We start from the raw sequence: 26,223 nt of genomic DNA on the forward strand, positions 1-26,223 counted from the left end.
TCTCTTTCTTTCCTTCTTTCTTTCTATTTATTTCACAAGCTGTATTTATTTTTGTTTGATGTGTATGCATGCTTGCCCATGCGTAAGTTGTACATTACTCTTTCCTTCAAAGATCCTCAAATGGCCTGGCTCTTACTAGTCTGTCTATGCCACCAGTTAGGTGTTTTGTCTGTTTTGTTGGATTGATGGTAGGAGTTGTCAGCTTGACCCAGAAGACAGATATTCAATTGAGGAGTTGCTCCCATCAGTTTGGCCTGTAGGCAAATCTTGGGGGGGGGGGCATGTTTTATATTAATGATGGATGTGGGGATTCTGGCCCCCTGTGAGTACTGATGACAACCCTGGGCAGGTTAGTAGCACTGTAGACCCCCCCCCCCAAACTAGCTATTAGCCAATCAGATAGTCAAGTACAGACACAGAGGTCATTGATACTGGTTAACTGTTATAGCTTTGACAGTAAGCAACTTAATGGAGGATGGGTTAATTTCATTTGTGGTTCAAGGGGATATATCCGAACATTGGTATTAGGTGTGGCAGAGGCGACTGGTCACATCATGTCTAAAATCAGGCAGCAGAGAAAGGACTAGAAATGAGGTCAGGCCTTCAAACATCAATGCCACACTCCATGAGTCAATTTCTGAAGATAGCTCTACTTCTATAACTTTAATTTTTCAAAACCTATTTTGAATGGTGGTTCTTCAACACTTTCACCTCTCTTTTAGACCACCACCCACCGGAGGTAGAGGAAAAGAAAGGATTCTGGGTAAGTGGACCTGTTTAGAAAAGTAAGGTTCTTTGGAGCAACTCCCTTCTGTGCTGTCTGGGAATCAGCCATTCAGTTCACAGGGTTAGCAGTGGCAGCTTGATCCACGAGGAAACACCTTCCTAAAGGCTCCAAAGCCTCCTAAATTGGCATTTTTGATGGGGACAAAATGTCCCGACATAAGAGCATAGGGGAGCCATTTCACATTCACAGTACAGTAGCAGCTAGGCTGTCCTCAGACTGAGAGGACCACCCCACTGTTCTCTAAGGAGGTGCCGTTTTAAACCATGAAGCTCTTGTTGGGTTTCTTACATGGCAGGATCCAGGAGCTATTCACTGAGAGGATTGTGGAGGGCCTGGTTAGGTTTGGTCTAAATTACTTTACTACAGTCATCCTGACATTGAATGATAGGAAGAAAAAAAAGGAAAGAAAAGAAAAGAAATGGCCAGGAGATTCCAATCTATAGCTCAGAGGAACAATTTGGCTTGGAGATAGGAATTTGTCTTTAGTTTGCGCTGTTGACAACTCCTAAAGAGAGACGGAGGTAGGAGGAAGCCAGAGCATGCAAACATCCTGCATGGGGCAACGGCCAGAGCTGGGACATGGAATGACAGGCAGAGAGTTGAAGGGCACAAGAAGTGGCTTGTGTGAGGGCTGCTAAGGGAAGCTTAGCTGATCCACATCACATTAACGGTAGACGAGAAAGCAGATACTTTTACTGGACATTCGCTAAAGTGTAGATTGAGTAGCCTGTGTTCATGTACCCAGGAGGCACACTGAGTCATGAACAGTGTGAGATGCCTAGTGTCCCTTTGTTAACTCCCAGCATTGGACTTAGTGACCATGGCGACTCGTATGAAGTGAACACATCCTCCGTTGGAAGATGGGGAGTTTGGCAGGTGTGGCTCTGAGCAGGGACATGCTGAGGGCCCAGAGCCACCGTGTTTGACTGGCAGATCTCAGCGTTATTTTTGGTAACATGCAAGTGACTCATAGCTGAAATATTTTGTTTTTGTGTAAGGCACAAAGGAATCTCTTCTATTCTGTGACATGTAATTGTGAGTGTGGGTTCTTGGGTTTTTTTTTCCCCTTTGTTTCTGTTTTACATGGAGGCTCTGAAGCTGTCCTTGAAATCAGCATTTTCCTACCTCAGCTTTCCAACCACTGGAACTGCAGGCATATGGCAATGGGACTAAAGCGCATGTGTGTGTATGTGTATATGTATATGATGTATATGTACATAATGAATATATATTCATATTATTTATGCCTATATTTTTGAGTACATGATGTATGAGTGTGGGTATGTACAGGTTATAGTCTGGATATGAAGGTCAGAGGACAACTGTATGGAGAGTTTTCTTTTATTTTTTATGTGGGTCTGGGAATCCAGCTCAGGTCTCCAGGATTAAACAACCAATGCTCTGACCCATTGAGCCATCTCATGAGCCTAAAAATCATGTTGTTTTTTTAAATTAGATATTTTATTTATTTACATTTCAAATGTTATCCCCTTTTCTGGTTTCCCCTTCAAAAGCTCTTTCCCCCTATACCCTTCCCCCCTCCCCCTGCTCATTAGCCGATCCATTCCTGCTTCCTGGCCCTGGCATTCCCCTACACTGAGACATAGAGCCTTCACAGGACCAAGGGCCTCTCCTCCCATTGATGTCCAACTAGGACATCCTCTGCTACATATGCAGCTAGAGCCATGAGTCCCATCATGTGTGTTTTCTTTGGTTGGTGGTTTAGTCCCTGGGAGCTCTGGGAGTACTGGTTGGTTCATATTGTTGTTCCTCCTATGGGGCTGCAAACTCCTTCAGCTCCTTCACTGGGAACCCTGTGCTCAGTCCAATGGATGGCTGTGAGCATCCACTTCTGTATTTGTCAGGCACTGGCAGAGCCTCACAGGAGACAGCTATATCAGGCTCCTGTCAGTAAGTAGTTGTTGGCACCCACAATAGTGTCTGGGTTTGGTGATTGTATATGAAATGGATCTCCAGGTGGGGCAGTCTCTGGATGGTCATTCCTTCAGTCTCTGTTCCACAGAGAGCCTGAAAATCATGTTTGTTTGTTTGTTTGTTTTTGTCTGTTTGGGTTTTTTTGTTTTTTGTTGTTTTTGTTTTGGTTTTGGTTTTTTGAGACAGGATTTTTCTGTGTAGCCCTGGCTGGCCTCGAACTCAGAAATCTGCCTGCCTTTGCCTTCCAAGGGCTGGGATTAAAGACATGTACCACCACTGTCTAGCTGAGACTCATGTTTTAAGACAGATAATGAGACCTAGCAGTCTTCTCTAGAGGTAGTGTGAAGAGAACCTGATACCACAGAATTGCAAAGTTTTGGGTACTTTCCCTCTAAAAGAATTCATCTCTTAATGTACTTAATAAACCTTTCCCCCTCCCAAACCTGCTTTTGTTTGTTTTTGTATTTGTTTTTGCTCTTTGACTTGGTCACCAACTTCTTCCACTCACTGTGCCAACGACGACGATGGAGTTGCATTTGCTTCCCTCCCCCTCACGGCTGGAGATGTGGATCCTGGGACTCCAGCTCATCTGATTTTGCTTGCTTCACCCATGCCCCTTCCCTGCTGCTTCCCACTGAGGTCAAGCCTCTGCCAACTCCAGCCTGGCAGGAAGCCTCTGCCTCTCGACCTTCACTTTCAAGTCTGTTTTTTCCTTTTAACCTGCTGAAAAAAAAAATGTGTTGCCAGAATCATCTTTCTCACATAAGGGTTGATCTTGGCCTCATCATTAGTAGACATTTCTGTGGTTTAAGTCTTAAGATCCTCAAAGTTCAATCTTGGTACCTGGGGTGTCATTAGTGGGCCATGGTGAGACCTTTAAGAAGTAGGGGCTAATAGGGAGAGCCTGAGAAACCTGGTGATCAGGAAGGGTGTGTGTGTGTGTGGGGGGGGGTCTCAGATCATTCCCTGTTTTTTGTTTTTGTTTTTGTTTTTGTTTTTGTTTTTGTTTTTGTTTTTGTTTTTTTTTGTTTTTTTTTTTTGTTTTTTTTGTTTTTTTTGTTTTTTTTGCTTTTAATGCCATGTGGCATCTCATGGGTCCCCAGGATTAACATTTGAGAACTGGAACCTCCAAAGTCATGGAGCCTCCCAAATCTTTTTTCTTTACAAATGAATTATCTCATGAATTTTGGTATGGTGATGTCAAGCCAATGGATCTCTGTGCCTCATGGTTCTCAGCCTTCCAACTGCCGCAGTCCTTTAATGCAGTTCCTCATGTCATGGTGACCCCCAACCATAACATTATGTTCATTGCTACTTCTTAGTTATAATAAAGAATGGTCCTATGGTCTCAGCAAGTCCCGTGAAAGGGTCTATGGACCTGCAAGTACGGTTGTGACCCATAGGTTGAGAACCAGTGTCATAGATCGTGCATTTTCTCATGAGATGAATCTATTATAGTCCCTACTTGAGGTGGCTATTTAATGTTGGAAATTAGACGGAAATTTCAAAATACCAATGTCAGAGATTTGTTGAAGGTTTTCATGTTTTGTTCATCCCCAAAGCAACATGGTTTCAAGAGTTGTCGTGGCCACTGTGGTGATGGGAACTTAGTCTGAACTAAGGAGGGATGTTGATCAATCATTCTCGAGTTAGAGCTGAGTATGGTCTGGTGACCATGTGAAGGACAGTGAAGGACCTGACGCATGCCTTATATTTTCTTAGGTCAAGTGTGATGGACCCTGGGGCATACTTATAGAATCATAAAAAGAAATGGGCTTTGATAGCAGGCCAGCTGGGGGTCTGCAGGTGGCTCATGCCCTGGGGTCCCCTCTATCACTCACTATATCTCAACTTAAGCAGGTCCCGTCTGGAGGAGACATCTCTTCATGAAGAGATGTTAGACATAGCAACCTTGGCTCACCCCGTCCAGTACTGAGCTCCAAGAATTCACCACGGGCTTTCTTATTATCTTTAAAGTGTTCACCCCTGCAGAAAGGAAAGCTCATTTTACCTTCAATTAATTAATTCTGGAAAATCCCCTTCTTATGTGTGGCCTAGATCTAACAGTTCCTGAACAAGGAGAGTGCTATGATTTGCAGCCCCACATCTGGAAATGGCCACTCCTTCTCCAGGACCCTTCTCACTGCCCAGGTTCTTGAGGCAGGGAATCAAATGAGCCAGCTGTGGGCATGCTGTTGCACTCAGAATTCAAGCGTGGAGAGTTGGTGTTCAACAGACTAAGAATGAGCAAGGGAGAGGCTGGTCCTGGTGTCTGAGCCAGACCTGTCAGTGTGCATTGCCAGACAGCCTGGGTCACCATTGGAGGATGCTCATTGCACACCCACAGTGAGGAGAGCTTCGAAGCAGATGCCTGGATTTCTTCTCCCTGACATTGTGCAACCATTAGGCCACAGTCAGGACAGAAGCTCTGTGTTTAGCTGTCATCCCAGGTTACTGCTTTTCAAGTAAGAGCTCAACAGACCCAATTAAATGTGTGCTAAAGCCATGGATTCTTATTAAGGAGAAAAACCTGATTATTTTTAAATTTCCTTCAAAGAAGTTGGCGTTTGGCTGAAACCGGAAGCAAGTCATTATTATCCTAAAGGAAATAAGTTTATTACCTTTCCTAATTTCTCTGTATTGTTTTACTTATGTAATCTGAATATTACAACCCAATCTGTGTGAAATCCTTAGCAGGGTGGTAGGTTGGTAGGGACATGTCTGTCTATAAACATACTTGCATGTAAGTAATAGACACTTCTGTTTATTATGAGTTTATGCAGAGTGTATTTATAAAATCACATACCGTCTTATTCAGCAGACATGGAATTGCAATGATCGATAATGCTGAAATAAAGAGGAGACAGGATGGAGAAGTGACTGAGCAGCTAAGAACACTCGCAGTTTCATTCTTTCCGTCCTATCTTCTGTGGTGCTCCCCAAGGCCTCGGAGGATTGAGGCTGATGGCTTTTGTTCTACTTTTTAAATTTAATAACTAAAATACTTTGGTGGAATTCCTACTTTGGTACTTTTTGAATGTTTATTATATAATTTATTTGACCAGTGCCTTTTAGTGAAAAATTAAATTTACAATTTTTTCACTATGTTTTTGTTTACTTGTATATTTGTACAGAGACATGTTGGTGTGTTGGAGTATGTATGCATACTTTGTGGACTTTGACCTATCTATCTATCTATCTATCTATCTATCTATCTATCTATCTATCTATCTATCTATCTATCTATCATCCATCTATCAATCATCTATCTATCATCTATCCATCCATCTATCTACCTATTGTCTGTCTGTCTGTCTGTCTGTCTATCTGTCTATCATCATCATCATTATCTCTCATCATCTATCTCCCTATCTATGTACATACATATATACCTATCATTTATCTATTTTCTATCTATTATCTATCAACTTTCTTCTATCACCCACTCTCTATCATCTGTCTGTCTATTTCTGTATATTTATACATTTATCTACCGTCCATGGCCAGGTTGCTGTTCAGAAAGGCAGTACTGACTCATATTCCCATGAAGGATGTATGAAAGCTTATATTTTTACATCATGCACATGAAACCTAGATATAATTAATCTTCTTACTTATTGTCAGTTTGATGGGCAGAAAGGTAATTTCCTTAATTCGTTAACACAGATTTGGTAAGAAGTAAGACTTAGCATAATTTCCTGTGTCTGTGTCTACACTTTCTAAGTGTTCATAACCCTTTCTATGATTGTGCCATTTATATCTACTGCCTTTTATATTTTGTTATTTAGGGTTCATCCCCAGCCCATGAAATTGCTTTAACTTTGGAAGCAAGTTTTGTGTGTGTATGCACATACATCTATGTATTTACCAAAAATTAGTGTTCTGCAAATGAAGTCCTGCTGAAGGGGACACAATCAACTGAAATAGTCTGTCCTAGACAAGTGTAATTATTCTATTAGAGAGGTGAAAAATTATGAGGTTATGAGAATCTGCTGTCCTTATAATATCAGTAAACATTTCTGTCCAATCATTTCAGGTATTTAGCATTTGCACCTCAACTATCAATTGTATTTGCAGAGGAGCCAAAGAAGAGCCGTTAAACAGAAGTCTTGGTCAAATTCTAGTCTGTGAGCACAGATTAGAAGGAAAACAGAACTACATCTTTATGTGCACCAAACTCTTGAGAATATTCATTACATTGTAACTATAAACAACAAACCACTGATAGTTGGTGACCACAGCAAAAAAACAATTTCTAGACCACCTTGCTGTTGTCAAAGATAGCTTGAAATATCACTACTCTCCAGCTAGATTTTGTTATTTTTATAAAGTGGGATATATGTTCCTCTACCTTTCTATTGAAAGCATTAAATATTATGACAGTTTCATTTCCATATATTGTTCTTTTGTGTTTCTGTAGTCCTGTGTCTTGAGTTTTGTTTTCCTACAGCACTGCACATAGAACCCAGGACCTTATGCATGGTTAGTGTCTTAGATGCCTTTCTATTGCTGTGAAGAGACACCATGATGGAGTCAACTTGTAAAAGAAAGCATTTAAATTGGGGCCTTGCTTCTGGTTTTAGAGGGTGAGTCCATGCCCATCACCCTCTAAAGGTGGGGAGAGGGGAGAGAAGAGTAGGTCTCTCCAGCACTCCCCCCCCCCAACAATTCCACACTCCATAAATCTTTCCAAAAACAGTTCTGCCTACTAGGAACCGAGTGTTCAAATACATTAACCTATGGGGAGCCATCTTTTCTATACTACCATACCAAGCAAGCGTTTTAGCATAGCTTCCTCTCTTTGCTTTAGAGATTTAAAGGCATTATTTTTAAAAGGTACCTTGAGTTTTCATCTAATGCTGACAGCACCTGAGGTGTCTGCTGGTCAGTTCTTCCCCTGGAGATGGTGATAACATTTTCTGAAGATTCTATGTGCCTTGCGGAGATGCTGGGGTTCCTTTCTTTGCTTGCTTCCTCTCATGGTATCCGTCCTCCACAGTCCCATCTCTTCTGCTTTCTAGGACCCCTGTTCCATGTGATTAGAAGCCTTGCCTGGAAGTTCCTCAGAATCCTCTCAAACGTTATATCGAGAATATTAGCATCCACCAAGTTCCACATTAAATAAAATTTTATTATAACTATTTGAGAGAATTATTTTAATTGTGTTTTCAAATCCTTGCTTATGGGAAACTAATATAATTTACAACTGGCTGCACCTTCCTGACAACCATTGAGCTTACTCAGGGATTTTTGCAAAGTGGAGGAATCCAACATGCAGATTGTTTTTTTAAATGCGATGCAAGTTTCATGAGCACTAAATTTAACAATTAATGAAGTTGACATAATGATACGTTTTGTGTACATTTAATTAAGCATTTAGAAATAGCAGTTTTTGCAGTTTCCATATTTTGGGACCCCTTTAAAAATCTATTTTGTATATCCTAATAGCTAGACCTTTTAAGGCACCGTGTCTTGGCTGCCTGATGGCATGAATACCCTCAGGGGTGAATTAATGGATTTCTCATAGATTTTGCTGAGAAATAGGAATTATGCATACTTGTGGAGAATGATGTAATCATTCAGTGCATATCACATGTGTGGTGATCAGATCAGGAACGGGCACTTCCCTCCTAAAGAAGCCGCTCCTGTGTGGGGCTGTTGGATTCTTCTGCTCATTTTGATACACCTCATAGGACTTTGTAGAAAACAGTGTGGCCACTCCGCTATTGGAATCTAGAACTGAAATCTAGATAAAGAAATCTAGAATCCTGTCAACAATGCCCCACATCTTGCTTTGTTCTGAGATTGAATTTTATAATTTTCACACGTGAATGGGAACTTATGCTGTTTCTCTTTCTATGGCTGTCTTATTTCACTCAATAATGTCTTTATTTCTATCTGCATTGTTAAAAAAACTGGATTTCATCTTTTTTTGGCTAAACATCATTCCATTACATATACACAGATGCACATGTATATATATATGTATGTATGTATATATATATATATATATATATATATATATATATATATACACACACACACACACACACACACACACACACATTCATTTTATATTTATATTTCTGTACATCTCACATTATCCCTGTTTTGGTGAGCACCCTGGTTCATGGCATATCTCGAGTTTGTGAAGACTGCTGCATAAACACTGGATGCAGCTATCTATCTGATATAGTTATTTTTAACTCTTTTGACTATGTGATCAGTGATATGACTGCAGGATCATAATTCTGTTTCCGTCCTGCCAACAGATCTTCTTATATTTTCCATAACAGCTATATTGCTGCACATTCTTACCAATTTTGTATTTACATCTGTTTTCTTCAGGACAGGGTCTCTGCAGGTTTTCTGCAGCACTTTGCTCTCTTCATGCACAGTGACTCCTGCCTCAGTCTCCCGTGTGCTTAGATTACAGACCTATGGCATGGTACCCAGCCTCAAATTGCATTTTATAGACCTATCTTTCCTACATATCATACTCTCTGTCTGTTTTTTATAAAACAGCCATGGTTTCCAGTATCCTTGGGAAAGCATTTTCCTGTGCCTGGAGCCTTGGATCCATGGTAGTAGAACCCATTGCCTTGGCCTTATAGCTAGTCCATTTGTAACCTTCATGCAACACTGCTCCCTGGTGCCAGGATCGATATTCACAGAAACCATCTGACCCTCCACCTTGCTAGATTCGGCAGTGTCACCCTTTAGGCTACCTAGTCCCCTGGCTGCTGTCTGGCCACCTCTGCTTTCATAACTGCAGACACAGGTTTCCCACCTCCTAGCTCAAGGCTTGTGGTAGTCTGAACTTGGTGCTATGTGTGTTTCTGTTTCTCCAAAAAAGCATAGTCATTCTTCAACTGTTAGCTTCTTGAGAACAAGGGAATAATGATCTTTATACCTATTCTGACCCAATGCCAGTTTCGATTGCCAGGCTCCTCTGCTTTTGCCTGCTACTATGCCTCTTCAGTGGTATTAGACGTACATCCACAACTTCCTGTTCTTTCAGGCCATCTTTTAACTCCAGGGGTACCTCTTTCTTTTCCTCATTCCTGTCTCCCATCCTAAGATGCCTCCTTACTTCTTTGTTTCACTTATGTCTCCTGGACTAGTCTTTGCTGGCTCCTCCAGATGTCCTGGCTGTGGCAGTACTAGAGGTAAATAAGGTAGTAACTGGCATTATCAAGAGAGTATCCATGGTCACATGTAATTCTAGCACCAAAGCTAAACATTTTACCTCCATTGTAACATTTACTTCTTTGTTGCAGATACTCGTGTTCTCTTAGTTAAAAAAGGAAACAAAACAGAAGATAGAGTAAGTAGGCTGCCTAGTGTAGTTTAAAAACAGTACAGGTGGCAATTTATTTAATTCTCTACAACTTCTGTAAGAATGCTGCTCAGATTATCAATCGTTTGACCTAAGGTAAGTTTTTCTTTGTGGTTCGGACAAAGGCAGTATTTTGTTTTGTTTTCTGTTTTTGTTTTTAAATCACAAACTCTACTTACAATTTATTTGCAGTGGTGATGTTTAAACTTGAATTTGAAATTCTCTCCTTCATGGCTAGTGATAAGAGTGTTGCTCTCCTGCTGTGCTAGGCAGCAGTGAGCTGGTAGCATCAAAGGCTTAAGGACTGATGGCGTGCCCAGGGTGTGCTGTTGCTGAGGGTGTGCTGTGTTGCGGTTGCCCTGTGCTGAGGATACACTGTGGCCAAGGGTGCTCTAAAAAGCTCCTTAGTGCCATGGGTGGGGCTATTAATTGCATTATAAATTCAGCACATCTACCGCACCATGTGTATGTAAGGATATTAGCCCATAGCAAGGTAAGCAGCCTATGTGTATATGATTGGACCTTCCCTCAATTTCACTTCCTTTGCTAGATGCCCATCTCATTTCATCTGTCCCTGTGGCCTCTGCCCTCTGGGGAAATGGCCGGCTGGGGTTGGGGCTGACAGCTGGTGACTAGAACCAGTGAGACTTCTTGGCTCTTTGCCCAAGTCCTCTGCTTTATCCCCTTCTCTCTTGGTCTTCTTCAGTCACTACACTGATCCCTATCACCACCCTATTGACTTTCGAGTGTCCTTCCTGCTTCCAGACCTATGTATGCAAATGCTTCATGATCTCTTTGTTTGGAAGTTCCATAGTATGATATACATCTAACCAAAGCTAAACTGTGCTCTGAATTTCTAGTCTTGGTAATTGGGTCCCCCCACAGACACTGTGGTAGCTGGGTGCCCTCACAGACACTCTAGAGTTCACCCATATTTTTCACCTTATAAGTTAGTCCTGTCCATTCTGATAGCTTTTCTGAACCATTTTATTAAAAAATACTATTTGAGATTTTTTTATTGGATTTTTTTTATTGGATATTTACATTTCAAATGTTATCCCCTTTCCCGGATTCCCCTCCAGAAACCCCCATCCCATCCATATATTCTTATCATAGTCATCTTTATTCCTTCCCAAAACTCCTCCCAGATCTACCTCTACTTCCCAACATCCCCAAAAGTTCATGTACTCCTCCCTCCCCCCCCCCCCGCTTTGGAAAAAAGTCTAATTTTTGTTACTCATTTATTCCTGGGACATTACCAACAGGGGCCACACTCACCTCCTCCTCCCCCTTGAACTATTAACCAACTGCCCTTAGCTGCTGCTTCAGGAACTAGAGCATGGGAACTCATTCCTCCTCCGTGTTAGAGAGTCGGATGTTGGTTCTATTGTACCGTTTCTGATTGTGATGAATAATTTTGATGTTAACTGGATTAAGAAATGTCAAAGAGATAAGTGAAGTATACCTCTGGCCATGCCCATGAGGGAATTTCCATACACAGTTTAATCAGGAGGGCTCTGATCTAATGAATAGATCGATCCATGATAGCTTCATAATGTTGAGAGGTGAAGAGTGAAGGGTGGGATCTGCATGGAGGAAGGGTGCCAGGGGGCCATGTCCACAGAGGGCTGTATCTTGTTTCCATCCCTTTCTACAGGCTCCTTGTCTGCCAAGAAGTAAAGGAATCCCTTTGTCATGCCTACCAACTAACTCATGATGCTCTGCCTAAGAACATAGAGCCAAGGGACTGCCGACTGAACTCTGAGACACTCAGTTCAGATAAATAACTTACCACATTAAGTTTTTATTTTCCTGTTAGGTGTTTTGTCAAGAACAAGAACTTGTTCTCCTAATTTGTTTTGCTTCATTCCTACCCAACGCACAGAGGAGCTGTCTAAATTGCAAAAGCCATTACTCTCTGGGCTTCCTCTTGGTTCAGCCATTCTCCTTTGTCTGGCTGCCTCGCTTACAATGTATCTATCATTTGCAACTGTGTTTTTTGTTTTTCTCTGACCCCCAATGGCTCAGGAGGAACCATTCTCCCTTTCATAGTTGGTTTTTTTGTTTGTTTGTTTGTTTGTTTTTTATAGTGGGATGTTTGCAGCAGGCCAGCCAAAGTCAGAGAATCACAATCCGTTTTTAAGCTATCCTCATATGTTTTCTTGACTTAGCCAAGCTCAGTGCTATGTGAGGATAGTTTTATGCACTGAGCATCAAGTTTTGCAAATTGTGAGATTATGGGCTGTGGGAAGGTCTCTCTTCTGTGAATAGAGGCAAAAAACTGGGTATAACAGAAGCCAGGATTTCCAGTGAGCTGACTCCCAGAAGCTACCTCTCAACCATTTTATGTACTTTCTAACTCACAACCTGTATTTAAGTAATTTTTTGAAGACCAGAACTGACATCTGAAGATGGCCTTTTCTGGGTTGGTATCTCTTTCAAATAACTGGCTGTTATGTTTATGCAGAGCAAAAATAAATATTGAGCCATTTTGATGGAAATTTTTATGAAATGTGTAAGGACAATATCTTGTTCTCAGTAATCAGAAGATACCGATTTTCTATCCTGTCTTACTAAGGTCATCTCTTTTGTTTCTTATCTAACAAGCATTTATTAAACTCTAGATAAGCACCAGATACAGTGTGTATTTGGTATCTTCGTTTTCAGATTCATCACCACCGAGCTCACTCATACGACTCAGTTATTTTGCTGTTGTCATTTAAATTTGTGGTTTTGATAAGTTAGAGTTTGTGCCTAGACCATCAGATCTGATGAGAAATTCAGGCTGTCCCCAAACTTGGTCAGATAAATGCTGAGTCACCATGTCTGAGTGAGTCTTTTAGTCAACTACCTATGGGAGTCCTTCTAAGAAAATAAAGAGTTTTTGGTCTTCAAAAGCCAAATTCTACAGGCTTTATAATCTATAAGTTACAATGGTTATTGATTTTGTTGTACTGTATGAAATAAAAATCATGTAGTGTGTGTGTTTGTGTGTGTGTGTGTGTGTGTGTGTGTGTGTGTGTGTGTGTGTACAAGTGTATAGAGACTGGTGTCTTTGTCAATCACTATTACTAAATTACTGAGTCCTGGTCTCTTGCTATATCACTTTGGCCATGCTGGCCAGTGAAGCTATGGATCCTCCTGAGTGCTGTGATGGCAGTACATGCTGCCTGATGCTTTTATAGGGAGACTTTAGTGCCATTTGGTAGGAGGACGCTGAGATCCTAAACTCTGCAGTACAATATTTCACAAGCGAAAATTTTCCCATCTAAAATGCTCAAAGTATATCTGCTGAAAAAAAATTCACTTCTATGTTCATTGGCTAATTGATAATGCAAATACTGATTTCCAGCAGAGTTCTAAATTCTATCCTAGGCCTCAGTGCAACTATAGGCAGGATTCTCTTGCAGATACTGGCAGGGTTCCCTTGCAGCTACTGGCAGGGTTCCCTTACTCCTCTGTAAACTTTGTACTTGTGTGATTCTTATACTTTTAGGGGTTGGTTTGGGTGTTTATTGTGATCTGTTTTCTTTATAAACTCTGTGTCTGAGGGTTACTTGGACCTATAGCATCCGACTGTCTGCATATCTCAGAAACAAAAGTGGGAAAACCCTGAAAACCAGATACCACATGTACCAGCTCCTGAACTTAAAATTTATTGCTATGTTCCTAACATGATAAACAGCAGTAATATTTTGTAAAGTTAGCTCTTAATTTATTATTTAAATACACCCGAGGCTCCCAGTGTCTGAAATATGAACATCTGGGATTCTTATTAAAGATTAAATTAGTAATTGTTACATTATAAATTTTTGAGCATAGCATTATTTAAGTAAGTGCATTGAGCAACTGAAAATAAGGGAATGTCAGAATTTTATGTTATAGTTTCTCAGTAAGAATACTGTATTTTATCACTCCAAATTATTACTCTAAAATTGGTGAAGTCAGCCTCCATTTATTGCTAAGTATATTATGGCAATTAAATGTGTATTTCATTTAAAATTTTATGATAGTTCTGGAAACTTTTATCCAAACTGATACTTGCCTTAAAGAGTAATTTTATTAGCCTATATTAGTAACAAAAGATAGTAGGTTTCACTGTGGCATTTCATATGTGAGTATAATGTACTAGGGTGATAAGACTTTGGGTCTTGTGTTCTGGCCTTTCTGCTCATTCTCTATTCTTTTTCCAATATCAAGTATCTTGTTCTAAACTTCGTACCTCAATGTAGTGTGTTCCCTATTGAAATTATCATCTTACTCAGATGTATCCCTGCTTTGTTTGTAGTGCTACCTACTGAGTGTCAGTAGGTTTCAGATGAAAGAATTGTAACAGGCCCAGTTTCCTTCTCTTAGATATGCAAGTCTAGAGCCAAGTTTACCATTGTTACCACTGTAAAGTGTTCTGTGTCCTAGCACAATGAAACCTTTATAAGAACCATGTAACAATCAATCATTTTACTTGCCCTACCAAATGCTTCTCTACTCCTGGGGATCCTGTCTGGAATATATAGAGACCTCTCAATGGCAGCAATCAGTATACATTTCTACCTACAGTGATTATTCTCTTGTTACTTCATGGAATTCATAAGATGCACATTGCATGTGGTCATGTCTGCCCTCCAACAGAAGCAATATTTGGTTTCCTTGACAACCAAATACAAGAATAGGCTATGGGTTTTTGTAGCAGTCTGCAGTCCTTCCTTACCAAAGAACCGACAAGAACTCTTTACCAGAAACTCTTGGGGAAATTGCCTCTGAACTGATCTCATCAACTACTGCTCTGTAATTTTCCATGCTCTTTAAAAATGTAAACCAATTTTGAATATCCATTACATACTTGAGATTTTATCAGTAATTTGATCTTGGTTTGGTCCTGTACAAAATATGTTTTAATATTCCCTCTATGTATTTTGTATTTTAGCATCTTCCCTAAGGCCAGTGATGATGGAACCATTGAAAAGCTTTTCTGAAAGTAAGAACCTCATTCTCTTTGGGACCCAAATGTAAAATAAATGTTATTTCGAGTACAACACAAGGAAACTTTCCCCAGGACACAGCAACTTGGGGGCATTGCAGCTTAAGTGAACTTCTTGTATCTATACATGAATGATGCACCAAGAACCACCTACCCCAAATCCTGGCTCTGGCTTTTAATCTCATATTTCAGCTCTCAGTGTTTGGCTAGAAGATGCTTGTTAGTTTAAAAGGAAGCACTCTTCTGATTCAATAAACACCAGACAGATTCCTTTTCTCTTTGCAGAAATCTTGGTGAACCCCAGCAAGTCCATTACACAGATCTTATTGTGGTCATCTATGACTCTGCTTGACTTGGTTCCAGCTCACCTTCCCTTTGGTTTTCAAATACTTAGTTTGCAAAACCTACATTTGGGTATGTGGTTCCTATGTCCATGGCTGACCATACCTCATGACTTCTGACCTTGCCTTGAATTACTATCCATGCTTATATAGCTACTTCCACCTTCCCTGCTTGCAGGCCCTGGTTATTTGGAGTCTGGTTGCTTCTTAGTCTCAACCGGCAACCACGTCCTTTGTAAAACTTGAATGTCTTCCTAGAAATAGAGTCTCTGTCATTTTCATGCTCATAACATCTTGTTTTTGCCTGGTTCTTCCTGGCTATACCTAATTGCTGACATGTACCTCCAGGGTATCATTTTCCTCGAAGATCCACTGTGTCTCTCTTGGTAATTCATGGAAGAGCATGTAAGTTTATGAGAAGAATCAAGAATCATTTGTTGGAAGAATGGCAGTCATTGAGTTAACCAAAAAAAAAAAAAAAAAAGTCCTCATTAAAGCAAATGATTCCTTGCTAGCTTAGACACATTCGAAGCTTGCCTTTCACAAGTCATATTTCTTCGGCAGCAGCCCACCTACTGTCGCTATCTAGGATTCTTATACATGTCATCCTTAATGCTATCTGATAGTGCCTAGGGCTTCACCAAGAGCAGAGAATCTCTTTTGCCCATCTCTGAAATTGCCTTGACACAGCCTGTAATAGCTTGTGACTGCCCAGTGAGTATGAATGCTTCCGTATTCAGCTACTTGTTAAGGGACCTGAGAACAACTCTAGTTAGTTCTGCAGAATACACAGGATTCGTTTTGAAGCGTAGATTATTCACAGAAGTCACGTGAGTCAGCATGCCAACTAGGCATTCACTGAAAATCAGATGTACTTACAATCTCCCTGGCAATGCTTTTAAAATGTAAGACAGGATGGAATTTCAAGGTATTTTCAGCTGGAGATAAAATTCACTAGACTCTTGATTTTTATAAAGACAATGGAAAACTTAATGAGAGACTTAAGAACAGGTCTCTCTTCACCCCTCACCACAGGCCCTCAGATTTTCTCTCTAAGGAGATTACTTCAAAGATCTTGAGAGATGAGAGCTGGCTCTATAGTTGAGATGTACTAGTCCCTACAACTGCCTGTAACTCTGGCTCCAGGGGGACTTGAGATTTCTAGACTTTGTATCTCTTCAGGCATCTGCAAACAAACATGCATGTGCATGCACATGAGTGTACACACACACACACATACACACACACACACACACACACACACACACACACACACACACACACACACGTAAAATCATCTATAACATCAGCAAGAAAGAGATGACCCCAGGCTTCTTAGTAATATTGTTAGCTATTTCAACAATATGGAAGTATGAAGGTTTTTAATTAATTAATTAATTTTATGGGAAGGTTAAAAGCAAAGAGGCTACACTCAGCCTATGTCTGCAATGTATCCCTGGATCCAGTGTCTGGATTCTTCTTGCTCCCATAGCTGAATCCTCTGAGGCCTGTGGTATTCATAACCCAACCCACAGGCATGTAAATTGGAGTCAGTAGTGCTGCTTTAGGGCTGAAACTCAGAAAATATCGTTTCCTCGTCTGTCCTTCATCTGCGGGTTGTGACATCACAGCCCTACCTTCAGTCCTAGACCCTGAGCACTAAGTACCTTGTGCCAGTAGAATGGTCCAGTGCCTGTCTCCTCTGTTAACCATCCACTGCATTTTGCTGAGTGATGCAGTATGCTTAAGGTCCATTTATGTATAATGTATGTCATAAACTCCTTTTTTGAGACTAGACATATCATGACATGGGTCCATTCTTCTAGATATGTGCTCCCAGATGCCTTCCACATTTCAATTACTATGAATAAAACTGTTATATACAGGCCTGCCCTGGTCTCTAACTCCTCAAGTCTTGCTCTGAGTCCTTTAAATTAAGGTGCAGGGTAGTATTTCTGGATGGTAGGCTCTTTATTTTGAGTGCTTTGAGAAGTTCTACTGTACGACCTGCACTGTGTCATATTTCCAGCAACACACAAGAATCCAAAGATTTCTACATCTTTGAAAATGCAATTTTTGCTTATTTAAAAAAATGTAGTGATGCTAATGAGTTTGTAGTTTTGATTTGTACTTTTCTGATGTTTAGCAGATAGGCTAATTATACATTTCCTTTACATGTGTCTTTGCAGTCTGCGTCCCATTATCTTCTCTGTTTTTGACAGTTTCATGAATATATACAGTCTATTGGGATTATGTTCACCCCATTACTTTCTGGGGCTCCCTTTCTGAAACCCTCTCCTCCCCTTGTCTTCATCATTCCTCAGTGATTACATCATTAGAGAAAATGACTCCTCCCAGAAACCACTGACAACCATTAGTTCTTTGGGAAAGGATGGGCCAGACAGGCACCTTCTCTATCTGTGTAGGTTCCCATAGCTGATGTATGTCTGTAGTCGCAATGATGATGCCATGTTTGGGTGGCAGCTTCTCACAATGTTCTTGCGCATCCTCAGGCTCCCAAATTCCTTCAGCTCTGTCTTCTACAATGTGCCCTGGGGCTTGGGGGATTGAGGCATGATAGAGATGTCGTGTTTAAGGGCATGGTCATCACTGCTCAGTACTTTGACCAAATAGAACTCTCTGTATTATGTATGGTCCTCTCCTAAAGAGAGATCCTTGACCAAAGATGAGAGTTGCACTGGCTGGTATAATGATATTAACGTAAGTATTTAAAAGACAGCTAGAAACATGTTAACTCATGTAAATAGCAGTAGTATGTTCCCCCTTTGGGCCTGTGCCCTCCAGCCACATGCTTTAAAAAATGTATTGTTGGCACACATACAACACACATGTGGAGGTTAAAGGAGAGTTGGGAGAATCTATTCCCTACTTTCACCATACGTGTCCTCTGGGGGTCACATGTAAGTCCTTGGGCTTGGCATCTAGCACTGAGCTACATTGCCAGCCCCAGCCATGGGCTTTTGACCAAATCTCCATTATCAGACCCGTGTTCCCGCCTGTTGAGTGGATCTCAAAGCAAACCATAAGTCAATTTGTGATCCCCCAAATAGCCATATTATGACTGCCCCAAAGAGCATATCTTGCCCTCAGGTGTGTGAGACTGCTGATAAGGTTTCTCCCCCAGTGTTCTTCATATCACTGTCTAACACCGGAGAAGAAGCAAGCGAGCAGACTCTGAGAGAGGCCTCTGGCCAACAGCTCTTAAGAGGCTATCCCATAAGCTACTGGATTCTTGAATAAGTGCCCACGACTTCTGGGATCTGCATTATCTACCCATGAAAGGTACTTCTGTCCCATGTTCTAGCTTACTGTAAACACTTTTAACTATGATTTTTAGTTTATAAAATGGTGGGTTTATATATGTCTTTATCATAATCCCAAGTTTCGGCTGGTCTTTACATTGCCCAATTCCTGTACCCAACCCTGTGTAAGCCTTTTTCCTGCCTGTCTCCTCTCACTTTCAGATTCCCTGTGGTTCTGTCTCTCCTTTAGTCCCCCTACCACCTTGTGGTTCCTTTCCTGCCTTTTATCCTCAATAGACACTCAAATTTAAATACCGGAATTTAAATATTTGAAGCCAGGCTTCTTCACACAAGACAGAGCATGTGCCATTTGTCTCTCCGGATCTGAGGTACACCACTCAGTATGTTTTCTACTTCTGTCCATATTCCCGAGAACTTCAGAGTGAAAGTTGATCTTACAGCTGAAGAGAATTCCATTGTGACTGTGTATTGAATTTTTGTTATCTCTTCATCGGTTGGTGGACATATAATGTGATTTCATTTTCTAGCTATTATCAACCGTGCCTCAGTGAACATTGACCCCAGCATGTCTCCAGTTGGAAGTGTCTCTTTTCAGATCAGTTCGCTTTTGTTTTAGTTTGTGGTATAATTTTTTAGAAAGAGCCGTGTTGGATTTTTACGTTTGTCATAATTCATGAGTGAAGCCTGTGGTTTCAGAGCTTGTTACTGCCAGGAGATTGATATTTTTGTACTTCTCTGATTTTTGTCCACTGATTTGGCTGTTCTGTCTGCACTCCGTCTTCCTCCTCTTGGTTGTGGCTTGCTGTTGTGTGGGTCCTAAGTCTGTCCCCATAGAAACCGTGACTTCACTTTTCACTTGGCTTTCTGTAATTGGAGACAGAATATTTTTTTTTAGTTGATGTGACTGAAATTTTGTCAAAATACCTTTTTTAATGGTTTTTTACTTTCTTTTTTGTTTCTTTATTTATTTATCTATTTTACACTCCAGATTTTATTCCCTCCCTGTCCACTCACTCTCCTACTGTTCCACGTCCCATACCTCCTCCCTACCTTCCTGTCTCCATGAGCATTTCCCCCACCCCACCCCACCAATCCTCACCCAACCAGACCTCTGAACTCCCTGGGGCCTCCTGTCTCTTGAGGGTTAGGTGCATNTTCACTGACTGAACCCAGACCTGGAAGTCCTCTGCTGTATATGTATTGGGGGCCTCATATCAACTGGTATGTGCTGCATGGTTGGTGGTCCAGTGTTTGAGAGATCTTGTGGGTCCAGGTTAATTGAGACCACTGGTTTTCCTACAGGGTCGCACTCCTTCTCAGCTTCTTCCAGCTTTTCCCTAATTCAACAACAGGGGTCAGCAGCTTCTGTCCATTGGTTGGATGCAAATATCTGCATCTGACTCTTCCAGCTGCTTGTTGGGTCTTCCGGAGGGCCAGCAGAAAGAATGGAAGCAAGCAACCTCGGGAGGTAGGAGTCTGGGGGGGACCCCCCCAGAATGCACCAGAGACCTGGGGGGGGGGTGAGAGACTCTCAGGACTCAAAGGGGAGGGCCTGATAGTAGAGAGAGGGAACTTGCAGAGCCTACCTCCAGCTGGAAGACAGGGCATCAAGTGAGAGAGGGGGTTGCCATCTCACAATCAAAACTCTGACCCATAACTGTTCTTGTCTGAAAGAACTGCAGGGATAGAAATGGAGAGGAGCCTGAGGAAAAGAAGGTCCAGTGACAGGCCCAACGTGGGATCCAGCTTAAGGAGAGGTCCCAAGACCTGACACTATTACTGAGACTATGGAGAGCTCACAAAAAGGGACCTAGTATGTCAAAACATCTTTTTAAAAGTCAACTTTTAGTTTTATTGATCTCTCTCGTTTCTCTGTCTCTCTCGTTTCTCTGTCTCTGTGTGTCTCTCTCTCTCATTTCTCTGTCTCTCTGTCTCTGTCTCTCTCTGTCTCTCTCTGTCTCTCTCTGTCTGTCTCTCTGTCTCTCTCTCTCTCTCTCTCTCTCTCTCCTCTCNAAGTCAACTTTTAGTTTTATTGATCTCTCTCGTTTCTCTGTCTCTCTCGTTTCTCTGTCTCTGTGTGTCTCTCTCTCTCATTTCTCTGTCTCTCTCTCTCTGTCTGTCTCTCTGTCTCTCTCTCTCTCTCTCTCTCTCTCTCTCTCTCTCTCTCTCTCTCTCTCTCTCTCCTCTCCGCTGTAAGCTTTATTATTTACTGCCTCCTGCTAGCCTTGGATTGAGTTTGCTCCTTTTCTAGTTCATTAAGTTGTAAATTTAGATTGTTTATCTGAGATCATTTTTTTCAGTGCAAAAAATTTATAAGTATGTATTTCTTTCTACTATTTTTAAAGCAACCCATCATTCTGGGTAGATTGTGATTCATTTATCTTCAAGCTTTATTTTTTTTCTAAATAATTTTTGATTCATTGTTTTTCAATTTTCACAGTTTTAAAAATGTAATATTTTAATTAGTTCTTTGAAAAATTCATATATTATACAATGTATTTTGACCATAGTCACCCTTATTCATTCCTCTAAGTCCCATACAATCTTCATACAGGAATTTTTTTAGCAGTAAATTTTCATTGATTTATTTCCCTTTCCTTGGTATGTGGTATGTCTTATGATATGAGTTTGTTTTTATTGTTGTTCATAATTGGATAGTTGAGTGTAGTATCTTGCAACCTTAAAAATTCTGCCTTCCTCTCTGGATTGTGTTATTTAAAAAATTTCAATGTGCTTTTTTATTTTTGCTTGCTTTTTTGTTTTGTTATAAGCTACCCTCGTGCTAAAGATCGGGCTACATTATGTATTCAAGGCCTTCTCAGGTGTTTTCTGAGCCAGCCTATCACTTTGTGTATGTGTATGTATATGTATATGTGAGGAGGTGTGTGTGTGTGTGTGTGTGTGTGTGTGTGTGTGTGTGTGTGTGTTTGTGTAAGATGGGCTGAAGGAGAAAGTAAGGGCCCCAACCTGTAAACCCTGTAGATGTCACCTAGCCACAGGTGAGTAGTTTTGCAACAATGGGGAACATTTAGCAACCACAGATGGCTAACTTCTGTGGCTATTCCTAGGATTAAAAGCAGCTGACAGTGGTGAATGCATAGATTGCTTAAATAGGAGGTAACTGAATTCCCTTTATTCTCTGTCTTTTGCAAATCCTGTGGAGTATAGTTGCTCAGCATGGAACTGTCAATGAAGGAGGAATACCTGTTACTGGGATAATTCCTGCTGTTGAGTGACATGAACCTTGGTGTGAACCAACCTTCCCCTGGAAGATACAAACCTTCAGTGGACCCTAGAGTTCTGAACTAGTTACTAGACAGGTAGATGACTCCAGAGCAGTTGCGAGGTTGGGATGTAAATACGTGGGGTGTTCCATTCCACTGTCTCCCCAGAATCCTTCCTAGACATTATTATTTATTATTATTATTATTATTATTATTATTATTTTCATCCTGAACCAGATTCATTTGCCCTTTCCTTAGAGATGTGCTTCCATGGGATTTTCTTAGATCTCTGTAAGAACTTTGTTCCAGGCATAATCCTGTGTACACACTGAGGTCTAAATTCTCTCAAATTGCATGTCGTTTTCCTAATACTCACGCCCACTTTTTCAAATGAGGGGTATGTTTTCATCAGTTTGTCTCTAACAAAAGCATTTTAATATGTTTTGGTTACACCTAAAACTATTTTGATTAAGATCTAATTATATAAACCTCCTCTCTCAGGTCTTTCCATGTCCCCAATGCTCCTTCCCAAATTCACGGCCTCTTTTGTTTAGTCATTATTGATTGCGTGTGTGTGTGTGTGTGTGTGTGTGTGTGTGTGTGTGTGTGTGTGTGTGTGTAAATAAATATAAAACTATAACCTGCTGAGGCTGCTTCTAGGGCTAACTGCTTGGCATCGTTTTTTAGGGCTGGCCCCTTGGTAATGGTAACCAGTTAGGGGGCTTGGTCCTGAGGAAGACTAATTTTTCATCTCTAGGCAGTCCTTAATTGCCTGCAGATCTTCACCTGGGTGCATTAAGATTTCCACATCTACACTGGGATCTGAACTTGAGTTTTGATTGTTTAGGTCTTGTTTAGGCAGCCATGTTCTTGGAATTTCATGAGTATATCTTCCTTGTTATAGCTAGAAGAGGCGATGCCTCAGCAGTCTTACTGGTCCTCTGGCTCTTACAATCTGTTCCCTCTTCTCCGATGTTCCCTGAGCATTATGCTCAGGAACTGCATTGCAGATGTGTCATTTCACTGGGGGTAGGTCTGCCCATGAGCAGCTGTTGTCTGCCCTTCCATCAGCTGTAACTTTTTGTAGAGGACTCTTGCTGCAAACAGAATATTCTTTGATGAGGGATATGAGCCACACGTAACATATAAAATGCAATTAGGAATTATACTGTTTGAATAAAATGGCACTAGTAGGGTCTCCTCTAAGACACATAATCTCACCCACCAGGGTAGGTTTACAGTACTAGGTCTGCTTTGCTTCCTGCTGAGAAATCCTGAAGCCCAATTACAAAGGTCTGGCTATTGATAAAATACATGTCACTATTGTCCTCTGAGGCACATGGGCCATGCTTCCATCCTTGTGGTTTGTAGGTACTGCTGATGCATGAGGATTTTGGGTTGCTTTGTCTTCCCTTTGGGCATCATGCACAGCACCTCCCAGCAGTGTGAAAGCCAGTCCTCGGGGACTAAGTGTGAGATCAGTTAGAGTCCTCCTATTCCTGTGTCTGAAGTGTATAGTATCCTCAGCAACAGAAACTTACCTTCAACCTTTGGGAGGCAACACTAGGCAAAAGCCTGCATTGCTTGGGGAGTCTTTTGGACTCTCTTGACCAAGCTCAAGGTTTTTTGTTAGGTATTCTGTGGATCTTGGCAGAGGCCTTGTGATCACAAGCTGTATTGCTTTATTTAAATGTGTGTCTATGTATACATATATGTAATTTATGTAAATATAAATTATGGCTCCTCTATCTTTTTCAAACCTTATTGGTATTGTTTATTCATCTCCCTTACTTCTCTTTCTGTATTGTCCTTCCCCTGGCTTTCTGCATTTCCTTTTTTATATCACTTGTATCATACCATACCCCTCTCTACAGCTTTTCCCCACTCACCCCACCAGCAGGATCCCTGTCTACTTCCCTGGTTTCTGGTTACTGTCTGTGCACATCTGAAGATCTGCAGCTAGCAATCCCCGACAAGAGAGAACATGTAACATTTGTCCTTCTGAGTCTGGACTGTCTCACCCAGTAAACTCCATCTTAGCCCCATTTTTTTTTTCTCACACCATCAGTAGCCATTTGCCAATTTGAAGGGCATTTAGGTTGCTTTCATTTCCTGGCTGTTATGAAGAGAGAAGTGAGCATGGCTGAGCGGGTACCTCAGCAGGAGGATGTGGAGCTTGGGGCATATACCAAGAGTGACATATCTAGTTGTATTGTAGATTTGTTTTAGCTTTTGAGAATTCTCCGTACCAATTTCTATAGTGGCTGAACCAGTTTTCAAAACCACCAACAGTGAATGAGGGTTAATGAAATTCAAGGTGACAGACACTGTTCAGTTTCATTCTTCTACATGTGGACATACAGTGTTCCTAGCACCATTTGTGGAAACTGCTACCTTTTTTTCTGTGAATGCTTTGGTCTCTTTGTTAAATAGCAAATGGATATAATTATGCACATGCATGTTTGCGTCTTCCATTTTGTTCTGTTGGCCCACATGTCTCCTTTTGTTTGCCATGCCATACTGTTTTTATTTTATAGCTCTGTAACATATTTTGAATGGCAACATTTCCAACATTGTTACTCAGGGTTACTGTGGCTAGCCATGGTCGTTTGGAAGAATGGTCACGTTCACAATATTTATTCCACCATCATTAGTAAAAATATAAGGCAACCAATGGTAGTTGTTTTTTTTACCTTTCAGGATTATTCAAACAGAAAGAGCACTGTGTTAGGTGGTGGGCTGCTGGAGATCAAAGCCAGGGCTTTACATATATGATGAAGCACACATGCTACTATTGAGCAACATTTCCTGCCCAATTTAGCTATATCTTTGCAACATGTTTTTTAAGGTGACACCCTTTTCATCTGGAAAATATTTTACTGGGAAAATATTCATGAGTTCATGATTATGAGCTTTTTATTCATGGGTAAGTGTGATAAATGTTCAGTTTGCATTTCTATTATTATGGATTATCTCTTTTCGGTTCATGTTAAAATATAATGTACTCACATCATGTGAAATTAAAGTTGAACTTCTGTGAATTGCAGGTCTGCATAATTTAAACATAATTATGGTCATTCAAACACATTACTCTTTATACATGGCCAATCACATTCTAAATAATGCCAAATGCTTTAATTTAAAATGTTGAACCTTCAAGAAAGTAATGTACAAAAGAAACACTAAAATGAACTATTTCATTTTTGTTACTTTTGATATTTTTGGATCATTTAGTTCTTAATCAAAACACATGGATAATGAATTATAGTATGTTTGTTTTATAATCTAACATAATTAACAATAAATATTTAAATGATAGCAAAATTTTTATTACTTTAAGAATCTTACTAATTTAAAATACAAATCCTTTCAACATTTACTTATCCTAGCCTAAAGGTATGAAATGATATGTAGATTGCCCATGTAGGTATTGCATAAACAGAGATGATTTGCTGCCTCCCAAAAGATGTATTTCCCACAACTCATAATACAGAATTTTCTCTGCCTATCTAAGTCCATCATTTCTCAGCTCTTCTTACATTTGTATGGGTCCTGATACTAGTTCATACACTCTCAAAAAGAGCTTGCCACAGTTGAGACAGAGAACAGATGCGTTCTGTCTATACAATGAATTTATTCATACCCTACATTGTATAATACAGCATATTTTGTATAAACTCCATTTATACAATAGAATACTATTCACCAGTGTCCAGGAAAGAACTACTGATTCATATGGCGATATGGGCAAATCTCAAAATACTGTATTGAGAAAAGAAATGGACTATGAACGAATGCATGTTATAAAATTCCATTCAGATAAAGTACAATGTACATAAACTATTCTATGGTGGTAGAACTCAGAAAGGAGTTGTCCTTGATGCCCTGCTTAATTAACTAGACAAGATCACTAAAAATTGTCTGGATGACAGAAATGTTTGGCATCTTCTTTTACATTTTGATTTAAGCAGATGCAATAATTCCCAAAGGTCGTTGAGTTCCAGGCTCAGGATTGGAACTGTGTGTGCTCACATGTATATGTATGTATTGAATTAGACTTCAAGTAAAAGGGGATAGGGTTTCATGAGTTTTTCTTCTGAATTCTCAGCCAAGTTTGTCTAAGGAAAAATTCAAAGTAAGTTTGTCTCCCAGGAGCCATTTGACAATATATGGAGGTATTTTTTTGTTACATTCTGGGCACTTAGTGTAGCCTCAAAGCATCTTACAGTGCAGAAGGAATCCACAGATAGACAAACAAACAAACCTCTGTTCTAAAATGTCCATAGTGCTCAGGCTGCAAATCCTGTTCTAGCTGACTGCAAAGGGTCTTGTCCT

General features: G+C 40.6%; 1 protein-coding gene across 4 annotated transcripts in view; it reads left to right on the forward strand.

Annotated features, from left to right (window-relative positions):
- Window positions 1-26,223, forward strand: part of Zmat4 (zinc finger matrin-type 4) — a 381,839-nt gene that overhangs the window by 152,845 nt on the left and 202,771 nt on the right. Inside the window, exon 1 of one of the 4 annotated variants that reach the window (XM_029532289.1) lies at window positions 14,987-15,036. The exons of the other annotated variants lie outside the window; for them this stretch is intronic. The gene's annotated coding sequence lies outside the window, so the exon portion shown is untranslated. Of the gene's footprint in view, window positions 1-14,986; window positions 15,037-26,223 lie in introns of those variants that run through there. 4 annotated transcript variants of the gene reach the window in all.

Source organism: Mus pahari, chromosome 19, assembly GCF_900095145.1.
Source record: "Mus pahari chromosome 19, PAHARI_EIJ_v1.1, whole genome shotgun sequence".
In the NCBI taxonomy this organism is placed as follows: domain Eukaryota; kingdom Metazoa; phylum Chordata; class Mammalia; order Rodentia; family Muridae; genus Mus; species Mus pahari.